Source organism: Equus asinus, unplaced genomic scaffold, assembly GCF_041296235.1.
Source record: "Equus asinus isolate D_3611 breed Donkey unplaced genomic scaffold, EquAss-T2T_v2 contig_333, whole genome shotgun sequence".
NCBI classification, from domain to species: Eukaryota; Metazoa; Chordata; class Mammalia; order Perissodactyla; family Equidae; genus Equus; species Equus asinus.
The window spans coordinates 7179-25658 of NW_027224998.1; the positions used below are offsets into that span (position 1 = coordinate 7179).

At 54.6% G+C, this 18480-nt stretch overlaps 1 long non-coding RNA gene across 1 annotated transcript; it reads left to right on the plus strand.

Annotated features, from left to right (window-relative positions):
* The first annotated feature begins 8433 nt into the window (after nucleotides 1-8433).
* LOC139043712 (uncharacterized) lies at nucleotides 8434-14533 on the plus strand. The gene is made up of 4 exons (XR_011500780.1): nucleotides 8434-8486; nucleotides 9491-9864; nucleotides 11767-12167; nucleotides 14046-14533. It is a non-coding gene; the product is annotated as an uncharacterized lncRNA (long non-coding RNA).
* Nucleotides 14534-18480: the final 3947 nt, after the last annotated feature.

Genomic DNA, 18480 nt, shown 5'->3' on the forward strand with positions numbered 1-18480 from the left:
AGGGCAACAGTGCCTAGCTCAGGTGACAATCTTTAAGCAAAAGAAACACACAAGGGCGTGGGGAGCTGGCGAAAAGGCAACACTGAGAAATCCACCCTCTGAAACGGACGAAGATGGGCAACAGAGGCTAGCTCAGGTGGCAATCTTTAAGCAAAAGAAACACACAAGGGCGTGGAGACCTGGGGAAAAAGCAACACGGAGAAATCCACCCTCTGAAACTGAGGAAGATGGGCAAGAGAGGCTACCTCAGGTGGCAATCCTTAAGCAAAAACAAAGCACAAAGGCGTGGAGCCCTGGGGACAAAGCAACCCTGAAATATCTACCCTCTGAAACTGAGGAACATGGGCAAGAGAGGCTAGCTCAGGTGGCACTCGTTAAGCAAAAACAAAACACAAAGGCGTGGAGACCTGGGGAAAAAGCAACCCTGAAATATCTACCCTCTGAAACTGAGGAAGATGGGCAAGAGAGGCTGGCTTCAGGTGGCAAACGTTAAGCAAAAGAAACACACAAGGGCGTGGAGACCTGGGGAAACAGCAACACGGAGATATCGACCCTCTGAAACTCAGGAAGATGGGCAAGCGAGGCTAGCTCAGGTGGTAATCGTTAAGCAAAAACAAAACCCAAAGGCGTGGAGACCTGGGGAAAAAGCAACCCTGAAATATCTACCCTCTGAAACTGAGGAAGATGGGCAAGAGAGGCTGGCTTCAGGTGGCAATCTTTAAGCAAAAGAAACACACAAGGGCGTGGGGAGCTGGGGAAAAGGCAACACTGAGAAATCCACCCTCTGAAACGGACGAAGATGGGCAACAGAGGCTAGCTCAGGTGGCAATCGTTAAGCAAAAGAAACACACAAGGGCGTGGAGGCCTGGGGAAAAAGCAACACGGAGAAATCCACCCTCTGAAACTGAGGGACATGGGCAAAAGAAGCTAGCTCAGGTTGCAACCTTTAAGCAGAAAAAAAACACAAGGGCGTGCAGACCTGGCAAAAAAGCCACAGTGAGAAATCTACCCTCTGAAACCGACGAAGATGGACAACAGAGGCTAGCTCAGGTGGCAATTTTTAAGGAAAAATAAAAGGAAGTGCGTGGAGACCTGGGGAAAAAGCAACACGGAGAAATCTACCCTCTAGAACTGAGAAAGAAGCGCAACAGAGGCTAGCTCAGGTGGCAATCTTTAAGCAAAAAAAATAAGATAAAAAAATACAATGGCGAGGAGACCCGGTGAAAAAGCAACCCTGAAAAAGGTACCCTCTGAAACTGAGGAAGCAGGGCAACAGTGCCTAGCTCAGGTGACAATCTTTAAGCAAAAGAAACACACAAGGGCGTGGGGAGCTGGCGAAAAGGCAACACTGAGAAATCCACCCTCTGAAACGGACGAAGATGGGCAACAGAGGCTAGCTCAGGTGGCAATCTTTAAGCAAAAGAAACACACAAGGGCGTGGAGACCTGGGGAAAAAGCAACACGGAGAAATCCACCCTCTGAAACTGAGGAAGATGGGCAAGAGAGGCTACCTCAGGTGGCAATCCTTAAGCAAAAACAAAGCACAAAGGCGTGGAGCCCTGGGGACAAAGCAACCCTGAAATATCTACCCTCTGAAACTGAGGAACATGGGCAAGAGAGGCTAGCTCAGGTGGCAATCGTTAAGCAAAAACAAAACACAAAGGCGTGGAGACCTGGGGAAAAAGCAACCCTGAAATATCTACCCTCTGAAACTGAGGAAGATGGGCAAGAGAGGCTGGCTTCAGGTGGCAATCTTTAAGCAAAAGAAACACACAAGGGCGTGGAGGCCTGGGGAAAAAGCAACACGGAGAAATCCACCCTCTGAAACTGAGGGACATGGGCAAAAGAAGCTAGCTCAGGTTGCAACCTTTAAGCAGAAAAAAAACACAAGGGCGTGCAGACCTGGCAAAAAAGCCACAGTGAGAAATCTACCCTCTGAAACCGACGAAGATGGACAACAGAGGCTAGCTCAGGTGGCAATTTTTAAGGAAAAATAAAAGGAAGTGCGTGGAGACCTGGGGAAAAAGCAACACGGAGAAATCTACCCTCTAGAACTGAGAAAGAAGCGCAACAGAGGCTAGCTCAGGTGGCAATCTTTAAGCAAAAAAAATAAGATAAAAAAATACAATGGCGAGGAGACGCGGTGAAAAAGCAACCCTGAAAAAGGTACCCTCTGAAACTGAGGAAGCAGGGCAACAGTGCCTAGCTCAGGTGACAATCTTTAAGCAAAAGAAACACACAAGGGCGTGGGGAGCTGGCGAAAAGGCAACACTGAGAAATCCACCCTCTGAAACGGACGAAGATGGGCAACAGAGGCTAGCTCAGGTGGCAATCTTTAAGCAAAAGAAACACACAAGGGCGTGGAGACCTGGGGAAAAAGCAACACGGAGAAATCCACCCTCTGAAACTGAGGAAGATGGGCAAGAGAGGCTACCTCAGGTGGCAATCCTTAAGCAAAAACAAAGCACAAAGGCGTGGAGCCCTGGGGACAAAGCAACCCTGAAATATCTACCCTCTGAAACTGAGGAACATGGGCAAGAGAGGCTAGCTCAGGTGGCAATCGTTAAGCAAAAACAAAACACAAAGGCGTGGAGACCTGGGGAAAAAGCAACCCTGAAATATCTACCCTCTGAAACTGAGGAAGATGGGCAAGAGAGGCTGGCTTCAGGTGGCAATCTTTAAGCAAAAGAAACACACAAGGGCGTGGAGGCCTGGGGAAAAAGCAACACGGAGAAATCCACCCTCTGAAACTGAGGGACATGGGCAAAAGAAGCTAGCTCAGGTTGCAACCTTTAAGCAGAAAAAAAACACAAGGGCGTGCAGACCTGGCAAAAAAGCCACAGTGAGAAATCTACCCTCTGAAACCGACGAAGATGGACAACAGAGGCTAGCTCAGGTGGCAATTTTTAAGGAAAAATAAAAGGAAGTGCGTGGAGACCTGGGGAAAAAGCAACACGGAGAAATCTACCCTCTAGAACTGAGAAAGAAGCGCAACAGAGGCTAGCTCAGGTGGCAATCTTTAAGCAAAAAAAATAAGATAAAAAAATACAATGGCGAGGAGACCCGGTGAAAAAGCAACCCTGAAAAAGGTACCCTCTGAAACTGAGGAAGCAGGGCAACAGTGCCTAGCTCAGGTGACAATCTTTAAGCAAAAGAAACACACAAGGGCGTGGGGAGCTGGCGAAAAGGCAACACTGAGAAATCCACCCTCTGAAACGGACGAAGATGGGCAACAGAGGCTAGCTCAGGTGGCAATCTTTAAGCAAAAGAAACACACAAGGGCGTGGAGACCTGGGGAAAAAGCAACACGGAGAAATCCACCCTCTGAAACTGAGGAAGATGGGCAAGAGAGGCTACCTCAGGTGGCAATCCTTAAGCAAAAACAAAGCACAAAGGCGTGGAGCCCTGGGGACAAAGCAAACCTGAAATATCTACCCTCTGAAACTGAGGAACATGGGCAAGAGAGGCTAGCTCAGGTGGCAATCGTTAAGCAAAAACAAAACACAAAGGCGTGGAGACCTGGGGAAAAAGCAACCCTGAAATATCTACCCTCTGAAACTGAGGAAGATGGGCAAGAGAGGCTGGCTTCAGGTGGCAATCTTTAAGCAAAAGAAACACACAAGGGCGTGGAGGCCTGGGGAAAAAGCAACACGGAGAAATCCACCCTCTGAAACTGAGGGACATGGGCAAAAGAAGCTAGCTCAGGTTGCAACCTTTAAGCAGAAAAAAAACACAAGGGCGTGCAGACCTGGCAAAAAAGCAACAGTGAGAAATCTACCCTCTGAAACCGACGAAGATGGACAACAGAGGCTAGCTCAGGTGGCAATTTTTAAGGAAAAATAAAAGGAAGTGCGTGGAGACCTGGGGAAAAAGCAACACGGAGAAATCTACCCTCTAGAACTGAGAAAGAAGCGCAACAGAGGCTAGCTCAGGTGGCAATCTTTAAGCAAAAAAAATAAGATAAAAAAATACAATGGCGAGGAGACGCGGTGAAAAAGCAACCCTGAAAAAGGTACCCTCTGAAACTGAGGAAGCAGGGCAACAGTGCCTAGCTCAGGTGACAATCTTTAAGCAAAAGAAACACACAAGGGCGTGGGGAGCTGGCGAAAAGGCAACACTGAGAAATCCACCCTCTGAAACGGACGAAGATGGGCAACAGAGGCTAGCTCAGGTGGCAATCTTTAAGCAAAAGAAACACACAAGGGCGTGGAGACCTGGGGAAAAAGCAACACGGAGAAATCCACCCTCTGAAACTGAGGAAGATGGGCAAGAGAGGCTACCTCAGGTGGCAATCCTTAAGCAAAAACAAAGCACAAAGGCGTGGAGCCCTGGGGACAAAGCAACCCTGAAATATCTACCCTCTGAAACTGAGGAACATGGGCAAGAGAGGCTAGCTCAGGTGGCAATCGTTAAGCAAAAACAAAACACAAAGGCGTGGAGACCTGGGGAAAAAGCAACCCTGAAATATCTACCCTCTGAAACTGAGGAAGATGGGCAAGAGAGGCTGGCTTCAGGTGGCAATCTTTAAGCAAAAGAAACACACAAGGGCGTGGAGGCCTGGGGAAAAAGCAACACGGAGAAATCCACCCTCTGAAACTGAGGGACATGGGCAAAAGAAGCTAGCTCAGGTTGCAACCTTTAAGCAGAAAAAAAACACAAGGGCGTGCAGACCTGGCAAAAAAGCCACAGTGAGAAATCTACCCTCTGAAACCGACGAAGATGGACAACAGAGGCTAGCTCAGGTGGCAATTTTTAAGGAAAAATAAAAGGAAGTGCGTGGAGACCTGGGGAAAAAGCAACACGGAGAAATCTACCCTCTAGAACTGAGAAAGAAGCGCAACAGAGGCTAGCTCAGGTGGCAATCTTTAAGCAAAAAAAATAAGATAAAAAAATACAATGGCGAGGAGACCCGGTGAAAAAGCAACCCTGAAAAAGGTACCCTCTGAAACTGAGGAAGCAGGGCAACAGTGCCTAGCTCAGGTGACAATCTTTAAGCAAAAGAAACACACAAGGGCGTGGGGAGCTGGGGAAAAGGCAACACTGAGAAATCCACCCTCTGAAACGGACGAAGATGGGCAACAGAGGCTACCTCAGGTGGCAATCGTTAAGCAAAAACAAAACCCAAAGGCATGGAGACCTGGGGACAAAGCAACCCTGAAATATCTACCCTCTGAAACTGAGGAACATGGGCAAGAGAGGCTAGCTCAGGTGGCACTCGTTAAGCAAAAACAAAACACAAAGGCGTGGAGACCTGGGGAAAAAGCAACCCTGAAATATCTACCCTCTGAAACTGAGGAAGATGGGCAAGAGAGGCTGGCTTCAGGTGGCAATCTTTAAGCAAAAGAAACACACAAGGGCGTGGAGGCCTGGGGAAAAAGCAACACGGAGAAATCCACCCTCTGAAACTGAGGGACATGGGCAAAAGAAGCTAGCTCAGGTTGCAACCTTTAAGCAGAAAAAAAACACAAGGGCGTGCAGACCTGGCAAAAAAGCCACAGTGAGAAATCTACCCTCTGAAACCGACGAAGATGGACAACAGAGGCTAGCTCAGGTGGCAATTTTTAAGGAAAAATAAAAGGAAGTGCGTGGAGACCTGGGGAAAAAGCAACACGGAGAAATCTACCCTCTAGAACTGAGAAAGAAGCGCAACAGAGGCTAGCTCAGGTGGCAATCTTTAAGCAAAAAAAATAAGATAAAAAAATACAATGGCGAGGAGACCCGGTGAAAAAGCAACCCTGAAAAAGGTACCCTCTGAAACTGAGGAAGCAGGGCAACAGTGCCTAGCTCAGGTGACAATCTTTAAGCAAAAGAAACACACAAGGGCGTGGGGAGCTGGCGAAAAGGCAACACTGAGAAATCCACCCTCTGAAACGGACGAAGATGGGCAACAGAGGCTAGCTCAGGTGGCAATCTTTAAGCAAAAGAAACACACAAGGGCGTGGAGACCTGGGGAAAAAGCAACACGGAGAAATCCACCCTCTGAAACTGAGGAAGATGGGCAAGAGAGGCTACCTCAGGTGGCAATCCTTAAGCAAAAACAAAGCACAAAGGCGTGGAGCCCTGGGGACAAAGCAACCCTGAAATATCTACCCTCTGAAACTGAGGAACATGGGCAAGAGAGGCTAGCTCAGGTGGCACTCGTTAAGCAAAAACAAAACACAAAGGCGTGGAGACCTGGGGAAAAAGCAACCCTGAAATATCTACCCTCTGAAACTGAGGAAGATGGGCAAGAGAGGCTGGCTTCAGGTGGCAAACGTTAAGCAAAAGAAACACACAAGGGCGTGGAGACCTGGGGAAACAGCAACACGGAGATATCGACCCTCTGAAACTCAGGAAGATGGGCAAGAGAGGCTAGCTCAGGTGGCAATCGTTAAGCAAAAACAAAACCCAAAGGCGTGGAGACCTGGGGAAAAAGCAACCCTGAAATATCTACCCTCTGAAACTGAGGAAGATGGGCAAGAGAGGCTGGCTTCAGGTGGCAATCTTTAAGCAAAAGAAACACACAAGGGCGTGGGGAGCTGGGGAAAAGGCAACACTGAGAAATCCACCCTCTGAAACGGACGAAGATGGGCAACAGAGGCTAGCTCAGGTGGCAATCGTTAAGCAAAAGAAACACACAAGGGCGTGGAGGCCTGGGGAAAAAGCAACACGGAGAAATCCACCCTCTGAAACTGAGGGACATGGGCAAAAGAAGCTAGCTCAGGTTGCAACCTTTAAGCAGAAAAAAAACACAAGGGCGTGCAGACCTGGCAAAAAAGCCACAGTGAGAAATCTACCCTCTGAAACCGACGAAGATGGACAACAGAGGCTAGCTCAGGTGGCAATTTTTAAGGAAAAATAAAAGGAAGTGCGTGGAGACCTGGGGAAAAAGCAACACGGAGAAATCTACCCTCTAGAACTGAGAAAGAAGCGCAACAGAGGCTAGCTCAGGTGGCAATCTTTAAGCAAAAAAAATAAGATAAAAAAATACAATGGCGAGGAGACCCGGTGAAAAAGCAACCCTGAAAAAGGTACCCTCTGAAACTGAGGAAGCAGGGCAACAGTGCCTAGCTCAGGTGACAATCTTTAAGCAAAAGAAACACACAAGGGCGTGGGGAGCTGGCGAAAAGGCAACACTGAGAAATCCACCCTCTGAAACGGACGAAGATGGGCAACAGAGGCTACCTCAGGTGGCAATCGTTAAGCCAAAGAAACACACAAGGGTGTGGAGACCTGGGGAAAAAGCAACACGGAGAAATCCACCCTCTGAAACTGAGGAACATGGGCAAAAGAAGCTAGCTCAGGTTGCAGCCTTCAAGCAGAAAAAAAAAAGACGCAAGGGCGTGGAGAGCTGGCGAAAAAGCAACACTGAGAAATCTACCCTCTGAAACCGAAGAAGATGGGCAACAGAGGCTAGCTCAGGTGGCAATCTTTAAGCAAAAAAAAAAAAATAAAAAAATACAATGGCGAGGAGACCCGGTCAAAAAGCAACCCTGAAAAAGGTACCCTCTGAAACTGAGGAAGCAGCGCAACAGTGCCTAGCTCAGGTGACAATCTTTAAGCAAAAAAAAAAAACAAAAAACAAAAAACAAAAAACAAAACCCACAATGGAGTGGAGACCCGGGGGAAATCAACACTGAAAAATACAAAAAGAATGGAAGACCAATAGACAGAGCAGGCACTTTCACCTGGGGTGGAGGAGGTATGCATGGATGACCGATAAGCGCATGAAAAGATGTGAGCTGTTCCCTGGAAAAGCAAGTGAGAAAATTAGAGGGAGACATTGTGGGGACACATGGGTGAGACTGCCTTCTTCCAAATACCGGAACAGGATCAAACTGCTAGTCAGGTCGCGGAGAAGCCAAGTCAGTCACTCACGCCTCACTGGTGGTGAAGGGAAACGGTATGGCCTCTGTGAAAAAGGGCGTGGCGGGTTCCAAAACTGACACGCCGCGGAAACAACCACCGAAAGTGGCAACCTACATAAGCCTTTGGTGTATCTTGCCTCCTAAGAGCGTCTGTATGTAGCTGGAGCCTTGGGTCGTTAAGGCTTCCACAGTGATCTGTGGTGGGTGGGTGGGGGGGGGGGGGGGGCCTTGGGCCTTGGGGGTCTCCGCTGGACCTCCAGGAAGTCAGCTTTTGTGGAGTCCCGTGAGTCCTTCCAGGGAGGGAGGCATCCAACCCGAGGGTGGTCTGGAGGGCACCACTCCCACCACTCCCGGGGGCTGGGGCGGGGGGCGGGGTGGGGGCTGCGGCCACGTTCCTGTTCATTCACACAGAATCCGGGGCATGAATGTTCTTAGCAGCTCTGTTCCACACAGCCCCACACTGGAAACCACACAGACGTCCTGCGAGTCCCATCCCTTGCTCATGTCGCCGGGGCTCCGGAGGAGGGCCACTCTGTAAAAGCGGCCGCCAGATGGCGCCCAACGACCGGCGCGGAGGGGTCAGCGGGAGGGAACCGGGTCACCAGCCAGCGAGAGTGCACAGCCTGAGCCCACCGCCGGGTCAGGTCTCTCTCTGTCTCTGTCTCTGTCTCTGTCTCTGTCTCTCTCTGTCTCTGTCTCTGTCTCTGTCTCTCTCTGTCTCTCTCTCTCTCTCTCTTTCTCTCTGGGCCCGCTTGGGGCGGGCGGGAGGTCACCACGTGAGGCCCCAGGGTGTCCACCTCGGAGCTCCCAGGCAGCACAGGGCAACCCTGGGCGCAGAAGGAGGTGTTGGAAAATCGGCGGGGAGGGGGGTGGGGTGGGTGGGCTTGCCAGGAAGGGGACAGACTCCCCACGTGACTTCTGGGCCGGGCCGGGCGCGGGGCTGCCGGCTGGCTGACGCGGACAGAGGTGGAAAAGTCCCCGGAGATGCCACGGGGCAGGCCGGGGCTGCCGGCCCCCGCTTCCCGGAGCGGCCCGAGCACTTCCCGGGCTCCCGGGAGGACTTAGAAAATCACGGCGGGGTGGGGGGTGGGGGTCGCTGTCAAACCGAAACCATGCACGTCATCAGAGAAGGACCGTGACGACGGAGGAATTGTCCGCAGTCTGTCAGGAATTGTGTGCAGCCTGTCACTTCCGGCCCAGAGGGTCTCTCTAAGGCAGACGGACAGACAGAGCCCACAAGTCGTAGAGGAAAGGACCGAGCCGCTTGGCCGCGGAAAAGTTTACAACACAAAACAGGTCTCCCTCCGCACGGGGCCACAGCAAAGCCCAAAGACGACACACGGGGGGGAGCATGGGTGCAGATGCACGTGTGGTGATAAGAATATGGATTTCAGCAGGGCTTCCCGTCCTCATCAACAAGCAGAAGCACCCAAATGGTGGGGGTTGGGGGGCAGAGACCTCACAGCCATTCCCTCCACAAATCGAGTTCCCCGGGACATCCTCACAGCGCCGTGCTGTGAGTGTGTGTGGGTGTTTAAAATGGAGTAAATGTGGACGTGGAACTGCTCCGTGAAACCAAAATAACAACAGTCGTAGATCTTCTTTGGTCATTTAGAAAATTCTTTTTTTTTTTTTTTCCCCAGCGGTGCACGTATTTCCCTTCCAAAAAAGAAGAACGGGAAAGGAGATGTTAAAGGCAAGCAGAGAGAGGAAAACTGTTGCAAAACAAAAGCTGAGCTCCCGTCCGAGGGAGGCCTCCTCCATTGGAGGCCTAGGAAATCATTCTGACAAAATGGAGGATCTCTGTCTTTGGTGTCGATTCCCTCAGAGGTCAAGAGAAACCTTTTCCAATGTCTTTATCAGGAGGAGACTAGAAGTTAGAGAAAAGTATCCTTTCGGGAGTGAGAAAAACAAATTCTGATTTTGCATCAGCTTCCCTCCGATCTTGAAACTCATTGACTTGATTCCATTCTGTCGACGGAAATAATCCGGAACCAATCTATCCGTGAAAATCGGGGTGCGTTTATTCTGAGCTAAAATGTGAGGACTGTGGCCCGGGGCCTTTCTTCCCGAAGGAAGAGAGGGTGCCCGGGAAGTGGGGTGTACAGAGTGCTTCTAGACCCCCAGAGAGGACGTTTCACATAGGATCGAAAGGTCCCTTGGATGATAGTCGCGAGACTGCTCTGTCGGCACAGCGATCGACAGACACTGCTGGGTGGCAGGTCTGTTGTCTGGGCCTGGGTGGTCACAGGGGAGCCGGATGGTCAAAGGTGAGCGCAACCATCCGCTCCTAGCCTAAGGAAAGATGCCTCTCCTTAAGGAAAGGCCCGAGCACGGGGAAGCTGCTCCTTTCCCTTAAGGGCATTGGTTCTTGCCGTAGGAAATGTGTAAAGCGGATCTAGGATGCGATGCGTGCTCGACGGCCACGTCAGGCCCTTTTCGAAAAACACTGTCAGGCCGAATTAGGCCGACACCCAATGGCTTCCTCATAGACTCCCATAGATCCTATCGCTCGCCATTTCTATCTGTCCACTCGTTCCAATTTTAGGCCACTTGACCACGAACAGGCCTTTTTCTCAGATTATTTTCCCCATGAAACTTTGATCACCTTTTCACAGACAAAACGATCTTTACTTTTTAGGCCCTCTTGCCTGAAGGCAGCCATCTCACTTTCCTTGAACACAAAGATGTTTCCCATATTCACTTTTAGTGGCTTTTTGTTTTGTTTTGTTTTGTTTTGTTTTGAGGACGATGAGCCCTGAGCTAACTGCTGCCAATCCTCCTCTTTTTGCCGAGGAAGGCTGGCCCTGAGCTAACCTCCGTGCCCATCTTCCTCTATTTCATATGTGGGACGCCTACCACCACGTGGCTCGCCCAGCGGTGCCACGTCCACCCCCGGGATCCGAACTGGCAAACCCCGGGCCGGCGAAGCGGAACAGGCACACTTAACCAGCGCGCCACCGGGCCGGCCTAGTGGCTTTCATCGCATTTGTTAAGTAGATTTTTTAACCCTCACGAACCTTAATTTTGGTGAAAACTAAGAAGCCAGCAATTAGGAACTGTCCTTCCCATGAGCATTCCGTCGCTTGGCCAATTTCTAAACACTTGGCCACTTTTAGAAACATGGGATTTCATAGGTTTATCTTTTCCTTCGCTTTATTTGATTTCATCTCACTTTAGTTTTTGGGTGAGGAAGATCGGCCCTCACAGAGCTAACGCCTGTTGCCAATCTTCCGTTTCTGTTTTTTTTTCCCCCCTCCCGATTTTTCTCCCCCAATCCCCCCCATGACATAGTTGTCTATCTTAGTTGAGGGCCCTTCCAGTTGTGGCATGTGGGACGCCGCCTCCACACGGCCCGACGAGCGGTGCCGTGTCCGTGCCGTGCCCGGGATCTGAACCGGCAAAACCCTGGGCCGCCGAAGGGGAGCTTGTGAACTTAACCACTCGGCCACGGGGCCGCCCCCGTCCGTGGACTTTTTTATCACCTGATTTCACCTCGCAAAACTTCAAAGCTTCAAGTTATCAGAGAGGTTTGGGAAGTTGTTTTTATTTATTTAATTAATTTATTTTTCGAGGAAGACGAGCCCCGAGCTGACACCTGCTGCCAATTCTCCTCTTTTTGCCCCGGGAGAGTGGTCCCGAGCTAACATCCGTGCCCATCCCCCTCCCCTTGATAGGCGGGACGCTGACCACAGCGTGGCTCGCCAAGCGGCGCCACGTCCGCACCCCGGATCCGAACCTGCGAACCCCTGGCTGACAAAACGGAACGTGCGAACTTAACCGCTGTGCCGCCGGGCTGGCCCTTCGGGAAGTTATTTTCAGGACACGGGCCATAAACTAGAATCACCGCTACAGGTTTATCGGAGCGACATCAGCGTTCGTGGTGGATTGAGTCGTCCCCTCTGTCTCTCCCCTCCAGGGCACAACCAAAGGGACGTCTATCGACCCACCCACCAAGGATTCCCCCCCCTCCCCCCGCACGGCACAGCAGGATGCCTGAGAGATCCACGCAGCCCTACAGCGGCAAGTCACATTCGCACAGTCAAAATTCAATGGCAGAGACAAAACGTTAAGGTCAGTGAGAGGGAAGAGAATAACCGGCCCAGGAGCAACGGTGTGAAGAACACGGAGAAGACGGGTCCTAGACGCCGGGGTCCCCGGAGCAGCGATTTCATCAGAGGCCCGCAAACGTCCACGATCTCCACACCACGTTTATGGCCGACTGCGTGCGTGGGTCCTTTGGAATCGACCAGGCTACCGTCCGGGCCACTTTGGGACATCGTGTCCAGCTGCCCCGAGCGGTGGAGCTGTCGTTCAAGTGTAAGATGGGGCCCGTCCGGGGAGAGAATGGGGACGGGGAAAGGGAGGCCGCGGGAAGTCACAGAGTCTGAGGTGTTCGGGGGAGACTGACTCTTCTGAAGTGGAGGTGGTAGAAGGAGAGCAGCAGGATTTTTGGATTTTTGTTCCCTCTGTTAGGTATCTGGGTCCGGAGGAGAGTGGGGCGGGGGGGGGGGGGGCGGGTGGTGGTGGTGGTGGTGGGTGTGAGGCTGAGGCGGGGCTGGTGTTTCCTTTCCGAGTCAGGTGGAAGAGCTCCTCCAGTGGAGGTTTTTAGACAAGGGGTCTGGTCTGGCAGGATGGGAGGTTGCGGGTTGAGCCACAGGGGAATCTGTCGTAGCTCAGACTCGGGCCTTTGAAGAAATAGACAGAGAGAGGAGTTTTGCTCTGTCTGTCACCGCAGCCGGCACCTCAGGAGCAACAACAGGAGGCTTCCCGAATGAGTGAAGGGGCAGGAGCCAGCGTGCCCCGTGCCTCTCTCAGCCCTGCGCCGGCAGGGAAGGAAGCAGGCAGGCAGGCCTCAGGGCTACTCCCGTCCTACTGCCCGGTGGTCCCTGTCCCGGCCCCGCCCCCACTCTCCCCCTGACCCTCACCGCTCCCCAGCCCTCTTCTCAGCCAGAGAGGCGATGGGGGGGGGGCGGTGCGGTCCCAGAACAAGTTTCCTCTCATCCGCCATCATCTTGCCACCCTGACGACTTGGCCTGAGATCCGGCCTAGGCTGTACCCTGAGATCCGGCCTAGGCTGTACCCGTGTGTGGTTTTCCTGTGGACAAGGGGGCCGGTTCACCATTTCGGAAGAAACCCCTAGCCTTCCACTGCCGAGTCGCCAGCCTGGGAGGGGGGAGGGGGGAGGGGGGAGGGGAGGTCAGGCCCATTCATTCCGATGGGCCTGGCGTCAGGGCTTCATTCAAGTGCAGGAAGCTCTCTCCCATGGCCTCGGGCTTTTTTCCATTGAACGGCTTTCTTCAATTCCCCCACCCTTAGGCCGCAGTCCACCAAGGGCCGGGAGGCAGGGAGGGAAGATGTTGGGGCAGGGTGGCTGTCTGAGAAACTCGCCTCATCTGGGGCAGAAAGAGTGCCCCCCTCCTTTCTCTAACCCTACTAGACTGCTTGAGGATCACGGACGGTTTGGCTCATCGATGAGCCCTGCGTTATGGGCCCGGCAAGCAAACTCCTAACGGGCAACCCGCCGCTCTAGGCGTGTGTGGGTTTTTTGATCTTTCACCTTCAAGTTCGCACGACATCGGTCCGTGTCCCCCGCCCCGGCTTCCCATGGGAAATCCTCCGTCTCTTTCCACAGACTCACTGGCGACTTCACACAGTGCCTGCCTCCTCCTCCTTAGGAAGGAAGGAAGGAAGGAAGGAAGGAAGGAAGGAAGGAAGGAAGGAAGGAAGGAAGGGAGGGAGGGAGGGGCTGACCCCGTGGCCGAGCGGTTGAGTTTGCACGCTCCGCTTCAGCGGCCCGGGGCTTGGAAGGTTCGGATCCTGGGCTCGGACACGGCACCGCTCATCAAACCACGCTGAGGTGGCGTCCCACACGGCAGAACCAGAGGGACCCTCAAAGAGAATATAGAACTAGGTACTGGGGTGCTCTGGGGAGAAGAAGAAGAAGGAGGAGGAATAAAAAGAAAAGAAAAGATTGGCAATGAGCTCGGGTGCCAGTCTTTAAAAAAAAAAAAAAAAAAGAGGAAGAAAGATGGACAAACAGGAACGAATCCCACTGACGGCACCTCCAAATGGTGGGGGGCAGGGGGGTGGGGGGGGTGGGGAGTGGCATCATCGGGCCAAGGGTGACTCTAAGCGTGATCCCGCGGTTGTGTTATTTGACATTTTATCGAATCGATTTATTATTTTATTTTTGAGGAAGATGAGCCCTGAGCGAACATCTGCCACCAATCCTCCTCTGTCGGCCGAGGAAGACTGGCCCTGAGCTGACATCCGTGCCCATCCCCCTCTACTTTCCAGGTGGGACGCCTGCCACAGCGTGGCTCGCCAAGCGGTGCCGGGTCCTGCGCCCGGGATCCGGACCGGCGAACCCGGGGCCGGCGGAGCAGAACGTGCGAACTTCACCGCCGCGCCACCGGGCCGGCCCCCGGAGTTGTTTTGAAAATCCAGTAAGGGGCTGGCCCCGTGGCCGAGTGGTTAAGTTCGCGCGCTCCGCTGCAGGCAGCCCAGTGTTTCATCGGTTCGTTCGGATCCCGGGCGCGGACACGGCACTGCTCATCAAACCACGCTGAGGCGGCGTCCCACATACCACCGCTAGAAGGACCCACCGCGAAGAACACACAACTACGTACCGGGGGGCTTTGGGGAGAAAAAGGAAAGACAAAAAATAAAATCTTCCAAACTCCAATAAAACTTTGAGTGAAGACGACGAGGAGGATGCGAAACGTATCTCACGCCTCCGAGCCGAGCCGTCCGTTTAGGTTTAGGAAGGGGGACGAGGACCCTTTGTAAGCGACATCCCTTTTTAAGCACCATTCTAAACCACAGAACAGAACTCCCTCTCCTCGACCCGGAGCGAGGAGGTTCCTGGGTGTGTCAGAGAGGGTCACGTCCTCTGCAGCACGAACGAACCGCCAGGGTTCGGCCACGGGAAAGAATTTCTTCCTCTCCAGGGGGACTAAAAGTCACCGACGGCAGCGGGCGTAGGTGCTATCCTTCCCGTCCAGGAAAGGCAGGGAGAACTTCAGCCGTGAAGAGAAGGAGGTCTTCCTCACTCCCCGTTTTGGGAGGGCCCCTTTGGCAGGGGAGTTTTGTCTCCTGATTTCAAGTCAGGAAGAAAAGGGAGAGAGAGAGAGAGAGAGAGTGTGTGTCCTTCTCGTGCCAGGTCGGTCTGAGGGGGACCTCCTCTGGTTTCCTCCCTTCCCAGGGAACGCCGTTCGCTCCTTCTTCTAGAAAAAGCTCCCAAAGCACCACCGCCCAGGATGGTCGACCTACGCCCATCGTCCCTCCTTTCCCAATCATTTCTACCGCGACAGAGGGACAGAGGCCCCTGCCCCATCCCCATCCCCACCCCCACCCCCATCGCCTGCCTCCTTGATGGCCAAAGGAGCTGCCTCTGAGAATGGAACGGGGCTTGGAAACCTTCTAGAGGGGTGACTCTCACCTGCCTGCCTGCTGGGAAAAGCACCACGCTGTCCATCGGACTGCTCTTTTGGGCAAACGTAGGCGTGCCACATAGCGATCGACAGCTATGGCGGGGGGGGGGGGGGGGGGGGGCGGGGTGGCGTGGTGGTGCCCAGGATCCACGACACGTGACGGCTGCGGAGCACGACAGCCCTAAGACCTTGAGGGAGACGGGGTGGCGCGTGAATCCTTTCGGAACGAGAACGACAGGAAACGCTGACGGGGACGTGTTCTCCTCTCGAGAACACACCAACGCCTCGCACGGTGTCTGACCCGGGGTGCCTCTGACTTTTGTCATCAGAGACGATCCTCTCGACCGCCCCTCACGCTTTGGGGAAAAGGGGAGAGGGACTCGGTAGCACGGGAAAAGCCATCCATCCGCCCTTCCTTTCCGTCTTCACGGCTCCTTCTCGTGGAAAACGAGGAAGCCGTCCAGAGGAACGGAACACTGACCCGGGCCAAAGCGTGGCCCAGCCTGAGCCTCCAAAACCTTCTGCTAAGTGAGAGGTGCCAGACATCCAAGGCGACCTACGTTGCGATTCCACACAGAGGAGAGAGCTAGAACGGTCCAACCCTAGAGGGCGACAGCAGATGGCGGCGGCGGCGGCGGCGGCGGCAGCGGTGGTGGTGATCGTGGTGGGGCAGATCCGGGAGTGGGGCCGTTTTTTCTTTCGGGGGGAGGGGATGGAAACGGAAACCTTCTGGAAATAGATAGCCATGACGGATGCGCCACCTTGGGGAGAGAGACTCCCGAAGGCCACTGGCTTGTGCCCCGTGGAAAGGATGGATTCGGTGGGATGGGAATTCTACCTCCGTGTAGAGCGTGTGGTAAACCACGAGGTAGGTGGGTGGGTGGCCTCCCTGCCTCGCCTCCACCTAGACGTCCACACACAGAGACCGACGAGGGAGGGAGGGAGGGAGGGAGGGAGGGGAGGGAGGGAGGGAGGGAGAGACAAGACTGACAGAGGCCGAGGCCGAGGCCGAGGCAGTGAGCGAGTAAGTGATCGACCCTGGCCATAGGGATTCCTCAGAGGGCGTCTCTTGGCTCCCCAAACGAAGAATGTGTGTGGAGATCGAGAAAGATCACCGACCTAGGAGAACCAGCAAGACTTCCTCACCCGCCAGAGAGCCGCTGGGCCCCTGCCGTCCCTGCCACCGCCACCCCTACCCCTCGCCTTTGGCAGCGACGCCAACGAAAGGCAGGCAGACGAGTGGGAGAGTCGTGTGGTGGTGTCCCCCAAGGAAGGTGGGTCCATGCCGACGAGCGGTCGTCGGCGTGTGGAAAAGCCAGAGGCGGGCTGACTAGAAGGAGGGCGTCCTGGAGGAAGGGGCCAGGGTGTGAGGGAGAGAGGCCTGTTCCTCTTCCCCTGTCGGTCCCAAGTCAGGGGCCCAAAGGAGGAAAGCTGTCCGTTCCTTTCCGACTCGGACGGTTCGGGCGGAACCGACCGATCCCCGCGGCGGCGCAGTCGGGGCTTTCTGGACCAGAACCCCTCTCTCTGTCGCCTTTCGACCACACGCACGCTTTAGAGGCAATGGGAAAATGGATCGGGTCTCTCTGTCTCTCTCCCTAGAAAACAAGGGGCCGGGGGCCGAGCCCGTGGACGAACGGTCAAGTAGCGCCCCCCACCCCGGCCCCCGGCTTCGACGGCCCAGGTTTTCACCGGTTCGGATCCTGGGCGCAGCCCCAGACCCAGCATCGCCCTTCAAGCCACGCCGAGGCGGCGTCCCACATAGCAGAAACGCGAAAGACCTACCACTGGAACCTACAACTATGGACGGGACGGGACGGGACGGGGCGGGGCGGGGCGGGGCGGGGCGGGGGTGGGGGGGGCGGCTTTGGGGAGCAGGAAGAAAGAAAAAATAAAAGAAACACAAGGACGGTCATCGCGATAGTTCTTTCCACTTCCATCCATATGTTAACAGGACCCAAGTTTCCCGACCTCCATTTGGATGTATGTTAACTAAATGGAGAAGCTATTCAAAGGACTCCTCTAAAGAAGTCCACGTTCTTCTTTCTAAATGATAATGAAAATCATTGTCACCACCGCTCTTCCGACCCTCCATGTCCAGACGGCCTCCCGCCCCTCCCCATCCCCAACTCCCGCCCCGCCCCGCGCCGACCCCCGACCCCGGCATTCTCCACGCCCACCTTTCCCTCTCCACTCCTACCCCCCCCCGTCCCCCGCCGCCCGGGACACCGCACCCCGCGCCCCCCCCCCCCCCCCCAATCCAGGCCGGGCCACCTGGTCGACCTCCTCGAACACTATATAAGAGGATGCCGGGCAGCAGGTGGCGCCCGACAAGCGGCCTCCTCACCGGCCGGACGGATCAGCCTCGCGGGGGCGGGCGATGGGGAGGCGTTCGTCCAGGTCAGGTCAGGTCGGGGGAGGGAGGATGGCGCGCCGGCCGGCCTGGTGCGTGGCCTGGTCCCGATCCACCCCGCGTCTCGTTTCTCGGGCCGGGACGAGTACAGGCGGGGAGGCCGACTCGGTCACGGAAAGCGGCCTTGGGGAGGTTTTGGCGAACGTCCCTGTCCCGGGGCCGTCTGCCGACTAGGGGACGGAGTCCTCCTCCATGCTCCTTCTCGCCCCCAGTCGGGCGGGTTGTGGGTCGCGCGGTCGACTTGGCCATTTCCCCGGAGGCATCCTGCCTGCCGGGGCTCCCTCCCTCGGGCCGGTGCGAGCGGTCCTCGGGCGGCCCGGGAATTTGGGCCGCAGCGAACGAACGAACGAAGCCCGTCCCTCCTGCGTCGGCACCGATGAGACACAGCCCTGGTGGATGGAGCCGCTTTCCTCGGGTTTCCTTTTGCTTTCGGCCGCTGCTGCCACCAAACCTCCCTAAACGATAGGAATGAAAACGGGAACCGTTGGCATAATAAAAGCGTTTTGGTTGGCGTGTTTCTTGGCTTTTGGGGACTCGAGAGGTATGATGGATGATCTCCGATTGACGTTGGGAAGGTCTATTTCATCCCAGTCGCACGAACCCCGAAAACGTGGCGGCTGGACGAGGGAGGGAGGGAGGGAGGGAGGGAGGGAGGGAGGGAGGGAGGCCAACCACGGGATTTCCGCACGACCAGCTGATGGACACGAGCGCCCCGTGAGCCGGGCGGAGGGCAGCCGCCCGGGTCTCGCAGCTACGTGCCCGCGGAACCCTCGGGACTGCGAGAAGC